This window comes from Hibiscus syriacus, unplaced genomic scaffold, assembly GCF_006381635.1.
Source record: "Hibiscus syriacus cultivar Baekdansim isolate YM2019G1 unplaced genomic scaffold, ASM638163v2 tig00110299_pilon, whole genome shotgun sequence".
In the NCBI taxonomy this organism is placed as follows: domain Eukaryota; kingdom Viridiplantae; phylum Streptophyta; class Magnoliopsida; order Malvales; family Malvaceae; genus Hibiscus; species Hibiscus syriacus.
In genome coordinates this window covers 216,839-228,927 of record NW_024062668.1, presented here as the reverse complement: position 1 = coordinate 228,927, position 12,089 = coordinate 216,839, and the positions used below count along the sequence as shown (strand labels likewise).

Here is a 12,089-nt window from a genome sequence, read left to right as displayed (position 1 = left end):
TGAGGAGCTAAAGAGAGAAATTTAATTAAGTCACACCTTAAAGAACAGTTAAGGTATTAAGTCACTCCTTACAACAGTTAAGGTTGTAATGATTTTTTATAATTATTTAAAAGATTTTATAATTATTTTATATTTTTAAAAGTTTGATAACTGAAAAATCATAAATATAGTTTATAGATATTAATGTAGTTCATCCTAAATTTAATTAAGATTATAGGTCATAAAAGTCTTAAATTCTTTGATTATACTCATAGTGTAAGTGGACTTTTTTATATATTCATCTCATATTATTTTTAAAAATTTGGCCTCAGTAATAAAAGAGAATGCTGATCTCTCTAGAGTAACTGGATTCGAGCAGCGAGTCTGTAGGATATTGTTATCAAAGATTAAAAGAATTTTAAACATATAATACATTATAATCACTTCAAATTATTTAAAAATATCTTATAAATAAAATGCAAAAGTATAAAAAAATTAATTATTTTAACAAGAAAAATATCATTATCGGTCATTCTAGCTATTTGGGTCTTTTCCAAAGCCCAAAATAGATTGAAATATCCCGGCATGGGACAAAGAAATGAAGAATATGTGCTTCACAACCGGTCCACCATATATAATAAGATATTCGTTCAATTTGTCTGCATGTGTACTGCTACACCCAGCTCAATAACACCAATCGAGTACTACAACTACACGATTCAATTAAGACATTTGAATTTAATCATTTTCATCATTAATGTTACAATCTATAGGTATTGATTTACATTATTTTTATAAAAATATGTAAATTATGATATTTAAGATTTTCAGAAATGATCACGTCCTATAAGCTTTCTTAGTTCATCTCTGATTGATTTGTATTTGATGTGATCAATACAACAATGTGGAATCACATAGAGAAGCGGATATTGTTTTCCTAGCTACTGCCACTTTAGTGCCGGTGCATTTTGGGAGAAACCAATAGCTCCCATCTCCGATGACCGATGGCCTCGGAGATTCTCCGGCACGATTGTCTCTAGTGAATTCGCCTGCCATGAGGGCACATCCTTTTGTCACTCCACCTTGTTACCCCCGAGTTCGATTCCGCGGCGACCGATGATATTCTCTAGCAATGGCGCCGTCGGTATTCATGTCGCCTACTTGTAACCCGACCATCATGAAGGCCAACCCTAATGCGCATTGCTTCCTCCATTTATCGTCCCTTGGCCTAAAAGAATTCCACAAAACTTGTGTCAAACCTGCAGAGAGAGGAAAAAAAAAACTGGTGAATGAACCCCAAATTCATATGTTGACTTACCATGCAACTTGGGGTCCCTTGGTGTTAAGAGAAGAGTTGTTTGAGCCAAGATTTGGGGTTGGAGGGGACACGTTGAGGCAGCACCTAGTTGAAATTGCCATTTCCTTTCCTGGCTCTCTCTCCCCCAAAGATTTGAACTCGGGGTCAACATTTGGCAAAATGAGGAGTTTTGATTCATATATATATATATTCGATAGAGGGGATTAACGTGTTACAAAAGGTAGGGGGTAGGAATCGTAAAGGTGGAGTTGGATTGAATTTTTGGTCGTAGTAAATAGGATCTAAAAATTAAATTTCTTCATTTACGTAAATTAATTTTGATTTAGAAAGATTCATTTTACTCAAAATTTAACATGATTTTTATATCAAAATTCTATTTATATTTGACTTGACCTTAACCTATATATACATATATATATATATGTATGTATAATTTATTTTTATCAAATAAAATAAAGGTCTAATTGAAAAAATAATATAGGAAAATATTATTACAACAATTCCAAATATATAAAAAATAATTATAATATTATCTCAGATCAAATTGAGTCAATTTTTTACTTTAATTTTGATTCAACCTTAAAATAAACAACCCAGTTTGAATATAAATTTTTCTTCAAAGAATTGATTTGATCGGATCAATTTCAAATTCGTCGAGATCAGATTATATGCGCATCCATCGTTAGGTTTGTTTTTTTTTTTTGAAGAACATCGTTTGGGGTTGTTTGAGTGTCGTTGGTTGGTGTTGTTGGTCAGACCACGGTAGGGTGAGAAGGACCCGAAGCTGGCCGTTTGTGAATAACCACGTGGGTTGGACCGTCCAATGAAGCCACCTACTTGCTTGCCGTCTCCTACTATTGTTCTCTTGGGGGACGCGTGTGGGAAACAGTTTCTTCTAGAGTGAAGAGGCACATAGTCGTCGCTTGCTTGTTTTGTTTCCATCCATCCTTTTTCTCAATGAGCTAAAATATATAAAATGAATTTGTTATATCACCTTCCAATATCTTCGGTTCCACACGTCAAGATGCCAAATATTATTTTTTAAAACCAATAAAATTTTATTTTTTAAAAATTTTAAAATGCATTTCTTTATTTTTAAAATTAATAATCACATAAAATCATAATTTAATATTTTAAAACATAATTTAATATTGCACTATTCATATATTATTTATAGTACTTTAATATTTTTATTTAATACAATTTTAAATATTATGTTACAAAGTTTATAGAACTAATATAAATATTAGAGCAACTAAAATCTCATTAATATACATGTCTAATACAAATACAACAAAACAGGATATCCTTACTGATTTTGGTGTCGGACTTGATTTCCCCGGAATAACTATGATACGTTCGACATTAATCGCTGCTTGATACCTACGCGCGTGAACCAATTACAAGCTAAGTTTTTCACTTAATGAGACAACATAATAAAATAAATAAAACTTTTAAATATAGAACATGTGATATTATAAAAAATTATTAAAATTAAACATGTGTAAATCCAATTGCGATAAAAAAATTATTTGCATATACTGGTAGTTATAATTAAATGTAAGTTCAAACCTGTAACAAAAATTTTACTTAAATAGTCTGACAGTCAACAATATGTGTCATATCAATTATGTACTGCTCTATTCAATATTATTGCCCATTGTATCATTATGAGAATATATGGTACGCGAGTCATAAACAAGTGAATGCACTATTTGCAGTTTTATTATCAATAATAGTTTGCACTTTCAGTGCCAATACAGTAATATACAGGTACTGTAAAACACATCACTATACCAGTAATCTGATATGGATTTCACAATGTCACAACATCGTGAACGTATAGTGCACATATAGTGCCAGTATCAATAATCAGTGAATAAATCAGTAATCACTCTCCCTCATGGCATGTCATTTGTACCACTAACTCTCTATCTCATACAATGGGCATAACTCAAATCATATATTGTTCTCCATATAAAACATCCTATAATCGAATATAAATAAAAATATCATAAAAACTAGTATTAGATAGTTCATAATCAAGATATCGCATGCTATAAAATAAACACGATTTAAAAAAATTCTTTTCAGATCGATGAGATTGACTCATCGCTAGTCGTTCTCATATCATTTTATATAAAAAAGTTAGTTGTACTCACATGTTGTCTCACTAACTTTAATATTACGATCATTCACTCTCGAGTTTTATCATTTTTTAATTCACTTTGAGCTTCCTTTCGATCGCGATCTACACATCAATCGATTTCCCGACATATATAATTTCAAACATGTATTAATATTCATACTAATATAATAAATTCTAATTCAAATCAAAATTCTAATATACATTCATATACGTTAGATACTAATTTCTTACTAAACCAAATCAACCTTAACTCTATTAAATTATCTTTCCAAATCCTTAATAATTCAGTTTAATCCATATCAATCATCATTTAACACTTCCCAATTATACATTAGTATTGTACTTTTGAAATTCTCACCACTAACTTTTTGAAACTCCCGAATATACCCCTTAAAATTACACAAACTTTTCATTTCAATCTAAAATCAACGTTCCATCGCTAATCTCCAGCATAGTGTTTTAAATTTTCAAATACTTACAACTTAATCCTTCCATTATTCAAAACTTACAACAATGGCCTTCTAACTTATCATGGTTCCATAATGATCCAAAACTCAATTCCAAGGCATGAAAATCATCCTTAAATCCAATCTAATCCCTAGGACATTTTTATTAAATTTTCCAATTATTCCTCCTTATGGCCAAAAATTACAAAGTAGTCCCTGATAGTCTCCAATTTGTTTTCAAGCTTGAATCATCATCATCTAACATTCATTTATAATCAAGTCCAACCATTCTAATCATCCTAAATTCAATGATCATCACACTAATAATAAATTTCAGTATGGAACCACAACTTTCTTATTTTTTTTGCATGGATCTTAATTTCCATAATTTATGAAATGATCCTCTAATTTATTCAAGCTTCAATTCAATCCAAACATGATTTCAAGCACATGAGATCACTTCCATAACCATATAAACCCTTAAGGATTTTTTGAAATTTTTTCCAAAAGTTTTCTTTACAGCCTGAATACTTTGAATCTTTCCTAAATAGTCCCTAGATTTGTTTCAAACTTAAATTCATCATCTTGTATTCATTTTTAATCAAATGCAACCATTCTAAACCATTCACATATCAAAATAATCATTTCAAAATCTCCTAACACCTTATCATAGCCGAAACTTTCAATTAAGTCCTCTAATAATTTCCAATCAATTTCCATGCTTGTTTATGCTTTCATGACACTCCTAAAATCAAAATTTAATCTTATTTCAACCAAATAAAATTTTCTCTTCAACCACCATAAATACCCACTTCACCATTTAAGCATGAATCAATGAAATACTTGTACCAATTTGTAGAGAATTAAATGTAGAACATTTTCTTATTTCACATTTTAGTCCAAATTCTCATTAAAATGTACCAAAAATGAAAAAGAAAACATTGCTCACCTTGGCTATGGAATCAAGACAGGTTATGGAAAAGAGAAGAGTTCTCTTGAAATTTCTTACAAATATCTCCTTAAAAAACCAATTTAAAATGAATTAAAATTCATTTTAGCCCAAAAGTTAAAATTACCCTTAATGAATCCTAATTTTTACCACCATACCATCCTTTATCTCTATTTTAATATCCTTAAATAAATATAAAATCTCATTATCAATTCCCAGCTTTTCCCTTCCAATTTTAAAAAATTTAATTTAGTCATTAAATTTCACTATTCCACTTTAACTAGGGATGGGCATGAGACCTGTACTCAACGGGTTTTGACCCGACCTGATCGGATCGGGTTGGATTTTTAAAAGAAATTCGAGTTCGGGTTCGGGTCGGGTCAGGCTGGACTGGGCTTTAAATTAAAATATTCAAGTTCAGGTCAGAGTCGAGTTTAAGGTTAAAAATACCCTACCTAACCCAATCCGGATTGTATGTGCAGAACAATCTGAAACTCTTACCCTATTTCCTTTTCTCACAAATTCTTACCCTTTTCCTGCTCAAGATTAAATCTCACAATTTTAGATTCATTCTCAACCATAAAAAAACCTCAATTTTTTTTACACTTTCATCTATTCTTCTTCTAGAGTCAATACCCAGTAATTGAAAACAAACCAACCAAAACTTAAAAGTAGAAGAACTTCAATTTTTAGTAAGGTAAGTCATTCTTTTCATGATTTTTGGCTTTGTTGATTTTGTGTATGTGAAAATATGCTATTTATCAAACATATAAACTACTATCGAGTCCGGAGAACAATTTTTCATCTTATTTTCGTTCTTTTCTTTTGATTTAATATATATAATACTTGTTTAGTTTACTAATTAAAGTTTAAAAGCATGAAGCCATTGATTAGTTTAATGTAACTTTTGTTCCTAAACTAACTAATTAATTTTTATCAAACTAATCAAAGAGTAAAGTTTAATCGTGTTGGGTTTTTAAGTTATATATTGGGTCGGGTGAAATCTTGTTTCATGCGGGTTGGGTTGGATTTCGGGTGGAGGAGTCATTGTTCTCGGATCGGGTGTTGACCAAAAATTCGACCTAACCTGACACATGCCCATCCCTAACTTTAACATGAAAATTCCTCTAATTAAAAATATCAATATAATATTTATAGCCCCAAGGCCCAAACTGCATTCCTTCAAAATTTTGTATACTTTCAATTCAATCCGATTATTTATATTTTATCGATTTTTATCGCTTAATAAACTTTTATACAAAGTCTAGATCAATAATCTGAAACCCATTATAATTCCATTCTTGGGCTGAACCACTCATTACAGACCCAAAATATAATTTTTAAAATTTACAATTTTATTCCTGAGATTTTACAAATTTACACTTTGGTCTCCAAACTTCCAAATTTACTTTTCAATCACTAGTCTAAAATTTGGGATATTGCAAACCGGGTATATCTATTCTGTTATCCTATAAATAAGTATCGTGACTTTAGTCATGACACCGACACTAAAGGATAATATTTAATTACCATGTATTACTCAAGAAGAGATTTCGTTTGTCTTGATTATATATCGTACATTATGGTCTGGTAAGCACAATTAATCAATCAACATCAGAATTGTTCTTCCTCGTTTAAAAACCGAAGGACACCATCGAGATGCCTGTGCGGGATTCGAGATACCTTCACCCTAAGCTTATAGTTTATGGGTTTGCCCATGGGGTGGAGAGCCTTCGTTTAGTAATATGAGTAGTTCTATTATCCTTAACGAGCGTGAGATGTTATTTTTCCTAGCGAAGACATTCCAACTCTTCACTTATATCAAGGCAAATGCTTAATCACACCTAGAGAATTTCTTGAAGCATGAGGATGTTTTTGTATTTCTTGCAGTGTCGCAGACTAAGTTACCTCATCTAATCGACTGAGGGCGTCGAGACGTCTTCGTACATCTATAAATTCTTTCAATTCCAGTCAATAAAGTGGAATGCATTCGTCCTATCAATAGGATTTACTCCATTGCCACTTCATATGGCACAAAGAAATTTCTATCAGAAAGTGTCGAGATGCCTCTGCATAATTTATGGTTGGGCAAATTACTAAATTGATTTTTTCTTTCTATATTTGTACACTTTTACTCAAAAACTTCAAAAAGTTGCAATTTTGTCACTTATGCTGTCGGTTTATTAAATTTTACTCACTTATGTTATCTACTATTATATTTTGGTCACTTAGCTATTATTAACTTGGTTAGTTTGACTTGACATGTTTGTAAAAGGGGTTAATTTTTAATTTGACCCTTGAACTTTAGATAGAATACTAATTTAACCTTAAATTTTGATGAAGTGTCATTTTAACCTATAAATTTAGATAAAATGTCAATTTGACCCTTAAATTCAATCAAGGTATCTTTTCACCACCACCACTCACCAAGGTCATGCCAGTGGCATCAACTGTCGTCGCCGTTGACTATTATACCTCAAAATTTATAGTCACTCATTTTTACATTCTAAATGCGGATCTGGTGTACTGCAAGACCCTGATGCGGATATGAACAGGAATCTACTGGTTCATGCAATGGGAAACTTCTGCAACGATGTTGGTACTGAGGTAATTTGAGTTCCTCGCGAAAGAAATATGAAACTGATGGGATGACCAAATTGACTACTCCAGGCTCTTTCTCAATGGCTCATGATCATGCTCCTCTTCACATTCAAAAGCTAATAGACTGAGATTAGAAGGAGAAGTCTTATAAGTCTGGTGTGTGTAACCTCTCTACGAATAGAAAGGGTAGTGGGAAGGTAAGGGGATTTGCTTTTGCAAAGATATCCTTCAGGCCTATAAACTACCTGTCCTCGACCAAGCCATTCAATCAATGCTTTCGGGTTTAAGAATCCTAAAAAACTCTTCCAAGATCCTCTTGCCTTTTCGCATCGAATTGCTTGTCCGGTAAGATTGAGCAGAGAAGTGACTGCTAATCCACGCGGAAGGCTTGTTATTATGTCACTCACTCAAGTGCCCTCGAACAAGAGAAAGAAGAGATCTGCAAATGCAATCAGGCATTCCATAAGAGCCCATTCTCAGCCTTCACGCCCTTGCTGCCCGAAGGCCTTATTTTTTACTTGAAATTATACGGATGATTCCCGGGTAATAAATCCATTAAAGCCTCTGTTACCGACTTTTGTTTAGAGAAGTTAAGAGTTAGGACATGCCTGTCCCTGATTCTATTTTCGTTATTTGATGTTTGACCTGTCAAATATTCTTTTTTTTTACTAAAATAATAAGTGACCTGTAAACGAATGAAGTGAATCGAGCCCTAGCGGATTCCCTAGCTTTTTTGGGGTCCTCGGGCTATACTTTCTACAACGACATCCAGGCGTTGCTCTATTATCACGACATGGACACGAGGACTTTCTTTTTTTTTCTGTAGCAAGGCGATCTATTGATTTATGGATTGTGTTTGTATTAAGTAGGATCTTGTTATGCCCATAAGTCACTCCCTTAGACAAGTTCCACTAGATCACCAAAAGCTCTTACTTTTTGTATTGAGCCTATCGATCCTTTCCTACGTTAGAAACCGTCGGCTCTCTGTAGACGGTCCCAATAGAAAAAAGACGAGCTGCTAAGCTAACATGGAATGAGTCTCTCTTCCCGCTGGTAGCCTTAGTTCAGTCAAATGAGTTTTGAGAGGCGAAACCAAACCGCCTTACATCTATACAGCCTCGCTTCCAACGAAAGGAATTCTAGTCTTTGCTCCTGATATTCCGACCAAACTTTCGTGTGTCGCTGATTTAGGGTTTCTCTTTATTGTCTGTAGCAGTGCGGTGGGGGTCTCCCTTTAAGGATGAAGGGTATAGCCCTAATCCTGGGATACGAACTATATCCAATAGTTCATTTTTGGTCCCATTTGCTGTTGAGGGTCTAACCTCAATTCTTATTTCTAAGTGACAAACTCTGCTAAAGAATAAGATAAGTTCAAGGAATCATTATGAATCTATTTTGTTTGCTTAATCAACAAGAGATCTCACAGGGCAGCTAGGGTGAGTAGCCCATCCAAGCGAACGATAATAGACAGTCCAGTACAAAGCCCTTGTTCTTGCTCTGTAGCTACCTTTCCTAACCTAACATGTAAGCCTTCTCCCTCCTTGTTCTATCAAATCCCTGGTGGGTTATCCGGTGAATTTATTGCTGTGGCTAATTCTTACCTGGTAGGGTATATGTTTTCTCTATCTAATATAGATTTCTATATGCTTTGTATGATTAATAGGGCTTTCTTCTCCTATTTAGATTCCTATGGAACCTTCGAGACGTACATAACTCGTATACAGAATCTCAACTTCTCTAAGACCAAAAGCAGACAAGAGCTACAGGCCAGACTTTGAATTCTTTCCCTTTGTGTGGCTACTACGGATTCACTTCTTTCAATATGCGGTAGCAAAGAAAGAATAGCTAACGTTTCGTACCGGTTCCTTTACCACTACTCTTTCTACTTCAAGAAGAGAGAAAGACTTATTCCACCTTCACATGCTTCTAAGATTTCGCCTAAAAAGATTTGAAATTCGAGTTATTCAAAAGTCTCTCTACGGCTGAAGAATGAGCGTGTTCTTGGGCCAATATCATAGAAACATAGATAAGGTCAAAGACGGAACGAACAACAAAACTTTACGACAGCTTTTTCGTACACGTTCATTTGCATTACATACACAAATGCTCTCTGAACTGTGCAATAAGGTCACCCATAACACGGCTCTCTCACTTAAGTTACCTTAGCTCCAGGCCATGCTATTCCATGAAATTGGAAAAATGGCAGCGTAACGTAATAACTAGTATTGAAAGCTGGTCGCCTTTTGAGGGAGGGAAAACGTTTCAATAGGAGCCCTACTTCCCTCTTTGCGACCTCTTACTTTAGAAAATCCATGTTTAGTTTTAATATTTGATTACTTCAATTAAAAAATCATAAAATTTTATTTTATAATATATGTTATTATTTTACCATGCTTAGTATTAACATTATAAATATTAAAACTAATATACCCATAAGTTATCATGAATCATACTAATGGGATTTGGTCAAATGGTAAGCAGCTTGATATTGTTTAAGTAAATCTCGTGTTTGAATATTTGTGTATACAAAAAATTCTCACTAGAAGACTCACGCTCCAAAATCAAATGTGTGACATGTGTCGGTTTGAATTAACTAAGATAAAGTCTTAAGAACAGAAAGGGCTAAAAAAAAATTGTCATGAACCCGATGTTTAGTCTTGATTCATACCATCATCGAATGTATCCGAGATTCAAATCCAAACTCCTACAACACCTTCCTCAGTCCAAACTAACGGCCTCATTTGTACGGGAAAACAAAAGAAAAAATCATGAAATTACCGGAATGACTACCGTAGTCTGTATCAAGCACACCATGCCCTAGATGAACCAAGTAATCATCCATGAAAGTAATCATTAGAGACGGAAGTATAATCAAGTATTAAGAAGGAAAAAATCATATAAAATAATATGAAATTATCAAATATTTAATCTAAAAAAATTGAATATTTATATATATACACAAATATTCATAGCAAATTCGATCTTCTTTTCTATTTTAATATTCTGATGATCTAATAATATCCTATATATATCTAGGATTCAATTACACTGTGTAATTTTTTTAAATTTTACATAAATTTAAAACTATTTGATTAATAAAAATAAATAACTAAAATTAATAGTATGAAATAAAAAATATTCATTAAAAAAGAAAATCATGTAAAAATTTCTTGCAGTGCTGGACTTGAATCCCAATCAAAACTAAACAAAAAGAATATAAAAAAGCAGGAGATTTTATATGCCGTAGATACATAGCGAAAACGATGTTTATTTCAATATTTTCACTAGTGAAAGGGCGGTAAATGAGTGCAGTTGAATTCGAGTATTATTGAATTCGATTTAATAAGAAAAATATAAAATTAAGTTTTACTCGACTCGAAAACTCACGAGTTTAATATTGTGAAGCTCGACTCAATTTCGAAATAAAAAAATGAAGCTAGACTTGACTCGAAATAAAAAATTGAAGCTCGACTCGATCTCGAAAAAACTTGAACTAGAAATATTCTCAGATTTAGCTCGATTGAAGCTCAAACTCGAGTTTGATCCTGAACTTTAAGTATATGAAAACTTTATATTATATTTTTTTTTCAAAAAAAGAACAACATATAAATATTAATATTACTAATAATTTAATTAAAAAAATAAAAATGTAATATATTATTTTTTGAGTTTCTTGCGAGCTTTTTAAGTCGGGTATCAAGTAGCTCGTTTCGGCTTGTTAAGAATTGGAGTTGAGTTCAAACTCGAATAGAGTCCACTTGATTCGAGAGTTGACCAAACTTTAATCAATTCAATCTTAAATAACTCAGAATCTGTCTCATCTTATTTATATTCCTACTGGTCATGGCTCTTAGTATTTGTGCACAAGAACCATAACAATTCTTAGGAATATATATATTAGGATTCTCTTATACATTATAAAAATTAAAAAGATTTACACTAACTTAATGTTATTTGATAAATGTAAATTAATAACTAAAATTATTCGTTTTCTCAAAATTAATTTTGAGAGGGATAAATTTACCAACATGCCCTTGTATGAGTAAAATTTAAAAAATATCCCTATAAGCTTAAATGATTAAAGGTGAGGGTTAAATTGATAACATGTTTAAGTTATCTTTAGGAATTATTAATGGGTTATGAGAACCTTATGTGTTGAAGGTTAAAATGTTTAAAATGTCCATAAGTATACCATAAATCTTTTTTTTGGATAATTAAATAATTTTATTATCCAAAGAAGTAATGTCTGCTACAAAACAATTACCGATCACTGAAAAGAATTACAGTCAAAATACAAAAAAAAAGAGATCGGTTAATCAATACCCCAAGAAATAGAAAGGTTAGAGTTAACATAATCAAGCCAATTTATGTTTTCCCCCCTTAGCTTAATTCCAACAAAATCTTTGATGTTGTTGAGGAGTTCATCGACAGTTCTGAAGCATCCTTTGAAGATTCTTCGGTTGCGTTCCTCCCACAAGACATAGATGTTTGCACACCAAGCAAGTTTAAGAATAGTAGAAATGAGAGATTTACCTTTCCATGTTTTGCAAGCCCAAGTTACCATTTCCTCCCAAGTTGAGATGGTCTTGTTTAGGCCGTTAAGGAGCAAAATTTTCTCCCTCAAAAAAGAAGCAATGGAACAACCAA

General features: G+C 32.5%; 1 long non-coding RNA gene across 1 annotated transcript; it reads right to left on the bottom strand.

The window, feature by feature from the left end:
- Positions 1 to 839: 839 nt before the first annotated feature.
- On the bottom strand, positions 840 to 1,444 carry LOC120116469. The gene is made up of 2 exons (XR_005515549.1): positions 1,298 to 1,444; positions 840 to 1,207 (listed from the first exon to the last, which is right to left on the bottom strand). It is a non-coding gene; the product is annotated as an uncharacterized LOC120116469 (long non-coding RNA).
- Positions 1,445 to 12,089: the final 10,645 nt, after the last annotated feature.